Genomic DNA, 4,610 nt, shown 5'->3' on the forward strand with positions numbered 1-4,610 from the left:
ATATACTGGGTTTCTGAACTTAAGGCACATCAGTTTGGAATCATTTGAGTTACTCTGTATATTTTACTTACTTTGCTAGAATACAGTAAATTAAATTTTAGAGGCCTCTTGGAAACAGAGGTTATGCTTTTTTACGCAGTAGTAACTTGAATATAGACTCTGGATTCTGATTTATCCTCTTTTTTTTTAAAAAATAATGTGGTAACATGCACATTACTTTTTTTTTTTTTTTTTGACTGCGTTTGGTCTTCATTGCTGTGCACAGGCTTTCTCTAGTTGCAGTGAGTAGGGGCTACTCTTTGTTGCAGAGTGCAGGCTTCTCATTGCGGTGTCTTCTCTGGTTGTGGAGCACGGGCTCTAGGTGTGTGGGCTTCAATAGTTGTGGTGTGTGGGCTCAGGGGTTGTGGTGCATGGGCTCAGTAGTTGTGGTGCATGGGCTTATCTTCCTGGACCAGGGATCGAACCCGTGTCTCCTGCATTGGAAGGCAGATTCTTAACCACTCCACCACCAGGGAAGTCCCTGATTTATCCTCTTTATGGCATCTTTTCTTTATAGATGCTAAAAAAATTCTTTGTTGAATTATTTGCTCAAAGAGCAATAAGGAAATTACTTGAGAAAATTAAATTTTATTGACACCAAGGATACTTAGGCCACATCACCAAAAAAAATTTATGGCAATATCAGTAGTGCCTTTTAAATTAAATGACAAATTGGAAGTGTTTAACAACATATGGTCCCTTTTTCTTGACATATATGATTAAGAATATATCTTTTTATCAAAATGTAAAATACCATCTGGCAGAAGTAACAATTATTCTATTGGCTTTATACATTAAATTAAATCACTGTACTTTAAAAAGTAAATATTTTCCTATTTTTCTTTTTTCTTGTACTAGATCTATATTTATAATATTCAAAAACTGCATAATTCAAAAACTATAAGTAGGTATAACAATTAAAACTGATTTTGAATTTTGAACAGAAAACAATGTGTTCCTTAAATTTTTTCCAAACATTTCTTAAAAATTCAAATGGCAATAGCTCTTTTCTAATATTCATAATTGTAAAGTTAGGCTATCTGAAAACCTACTGTTACAATTTCTTGTTAGACACATAGTTAGACATTGTATGAAAGGAGTTATATGTATATGCATGGATTGCTCTTTATAAAAAGGAAGGAATTTTTATAATAAGGTTGATGCATTTTGAAGAGGTATGTATTAATGCTAATAGTCAGAGTTATTCATTCATTTGATGAACGTGTCAGGTTCAGAAGATAACAAATGAGCAGAAAAGTTTCTCTCCGACACATGTATATTATGTATTTAATAAGGTGAACTTTTTGGCAACTTATGATTATAGGAAACATATCAAACAATTCACAATTCTGTGCATATAGTGTTCTTCAAAGCCACATTGGGACTAACCCAAACAATGAATGTTTTAAGGATTAGATGTAATATTCATATCAGATATGTGGCCTGAATTCTATAAATTTTGTTATTTGTTTAACTTTAAATAAGTGATTATTTCAAGAGGGACTATATCTGCATTTTAAATGTTTCTGATCCTTTTGAGTATTCTTAGTAAGCAAAGTACTTGAACAAATATTACTCCAATATTCAACAACAGTTTTTAGTACCTACCATGGCTAGGCCATATCCACTGCTCCCAAGAATCTTAAAATTTAGTTGCGAAGGCAGACAAGTAAAACAGGGATGATAGAGTAGGATTGTAGGGTAAGCAACATGACTAGTATTAACACTCCAAAACATTGGGGTACAGTGTGTAGATGGGAGACAGAAGGAAGTACATTTCAGACAGGAGTCATACTTTGGTATGACTAAGGAAAGTAATAAACTAACAAATGTGAGGTTTTTTTCTTCTTTTAAATCAACTACATGGTAGTATAAATTATATACAATAAAATGTACCTGTTTTAAGTATACAGTTTGATGAATTTTGATAAATCACAATAAAGAGATAGAACATTTCTGACAATCCAAAAAGTTCTTTCCCACCCCATGCAGTCAATTCTCCCACATAACTCCACTTTGAACCCCCAAGATAATCACTGATCTGCTTTCCATAACTATTATATATATTTGATTTCATTTGTTTAGAGTTTCATTAAAATGGTATTATACAGTATGTACTCTTTTGTATCTCACTTCTTTTCATCAGCATGATGTTTTTGAAAGTCATCCATGTTGTTGCATATATCAGTAGTTTCCTATTTATTGCTGAGCGTTATTTCATTGTAAGGACATACCACACTTTACCCATTTATCAGTTGGGAAACATTTGGATTATTTCCAGTTTGGGGCTATCATTAACAAAACTGCTATGAACTATCATGTTTAAGTCTTGGTGTGGACATATGTTTAATTTACTTTTGGTAAATATATAAAGTGGAGTTGCTGGGTCAAATGACAATTGTATTATTATTATTATTATTATTATTTTGGCCGTGCCGTGTGGCTCATGGGATCTTAGTTTCCTGACCAGGGATTGAACCTGAGCCGTGACAGTGAAACTGCCGAATCCTAACCACTGGACCACCAGGTAATACCCTGGTAACTGTATTTATTTTTTTGAATTTTATTTTATTTATTTTTTATATACCAGGTTCTTATTAGTTATCTATTTTATGCATATTTGTGTATATATTTCAATACCAATCTCTCAATTCATCCCACCACCACCACCACCCTCCGCCACTTTCCCCCCTTGGTGTCCATATGTTTGTTTTCTACACCTGTGTCTCTATTTCTGCCCTGCAAACCGGTTCATCTGTACCATTTTTCTAGGTTCCACATATATATGTTAATATACAATATTTGTTTTTCTCTTTCTGACTTACTTCACTCTGTGTGACAGACTCTAGATCCATCCACACCTCTACAAATGACCCAATTTTGTTCCTTTTAATGGCTGAGTAATATTCCATTGTATGTATGTACCACATCTTCTTTATCCATTTGTCTGTAGATGGACATTTAGGTTGCTTCCATGACCTGGATATTGCAAATAGTGCTGCAATGAACATTGGGGTGCATGTGTCTTTTTGAATTATGATTTTCTCTGGGTATATGCCCAGTAGTGGGATTGCGGGTCATATGGTAATTCTATTTTTCTATTTTTAGTTTTTTAAGGAACCTCCATACTGTTCTCCATAGTGGCTGTATCAATTTACATTCCCACCAACAGTGCAAGAGGGTTCCTTTTTCTCGACACCCTCTCCAGCATTTGTTGTTTGTAGATTTTCTGATGATGCCCATTCTAACTGGTGTGAGGTGATACCTCATTGTAGTTTTGATTTGCATTTCTCTAATAATTAGTGATGTTGAGCAGCTTTTCATGTACTTCTTGGCCATCTGTATGTCTTCTTTGGAGAAATGTCTGGTTTATATCTTCCGCCCATTTTTTGATTGGGTTTTTTTTTTTTTTTTAATATTGAGCTGCATGAGCTGTTTATGTATTTTGGATATTAATCCTTTGTTCGTTGATTTGTTGCAAATATTTTCTCCCATTCTGAGGGTTGTCTTTTCATCTTGTTTGTAGTTTCCTTTGCTTTGCAAATGCTTTTAAGTTTCATTAGGTCTCATTTGTTTATTTTTGTTTTTATTTCCATTACTCTAGGAGGTAGATCAAAAAAGATCTTGCTGTGATTTATGTCAGAGTGTTCTTCCTATGTTTTCCTCTAAGAGTTTTATAGGGTCTGGTCTTACATTTAGGTCTCTAATCCATTTTGAGTTTATTTTTGTGTATGGTGTTAGGGAGTGTTCTAATTTCATTCTTTTACATGCAGCTGTCCAGTTTCCCCAGCACCACTTATAGAAGAGACTGTCTTTTCTCCATTGTATATCCTTGCCTCCTTTATCATAGATTAGTTGACCATAGTTGCGTGGGTTTATCTCTGGGCTTTCTATCCTGTTCCATTGATCTATATTTCTGTTTTTGTGCCTGCAATCAAAGTCCTGCAATCAAATCCTGCTAGCCTTCAAAGTCTGATTTTTCTAGGAATTTCTCCTCCCGTTGCCAGACCCCCAGGTTGGGAAGCCTGATGTGGGGCTCAGAACCTGAATTCCAGTGGGTGGACTTCCGTGGTACAAGTGTTCTCCAGTTTGTGAGTCACCCACCCAGCAGTCATGGGATTTGATTTTATTGTGATTGCGCCCCTCCTACTTGTCTCATTGCAGCTTCTCCTTTGTATTTGGATGTGTGGTATCTTTTTGGTGAGTTCCAGTGTCTTCCTGTCAATGATTGTTCAGCAGTTAGTTGTGATTCTGGTGGTCTTGCAAGAGGGAGTGAGCGCACGTCCTTCTACTCCACCATCTTGAACCAATGTCCCTGGTAATTGTAATTTTAACTTTATTATTTAAAAATGCCAGAACAATTTTCAAAGTGGTCATACCATTTTAGTTACTGTTTGCATAGTATATATATTTTTCATCCTTATAGTTTCAAAATATTTGTGTCTTTAAATCTAAAATGTGTCTCTTGTAGATTGCATATAGTTGTTCTTTTTTAAACCCATTTTGTGAATCTCTGCCTTTTAATTGGAATATTTAATCCATTTACATTTATTTATTTATTTGCCACACTG

Source organism: Kogia breviceps, chromosome 2 (genome assembly GCF_026419965.1).
Source record: "Kogia breviceps isolate mKogBre1 chromosome 2, mKogBre1 haplotype 1, whole genome shotgun sequence".
In the NCBI taxonomy this organism is placed as follows: Eukaryota; Metazoa; Chordata; class Mammalia; order Artiodactyla; family Physeteridae; genus Kogia; species Kogia breviceps.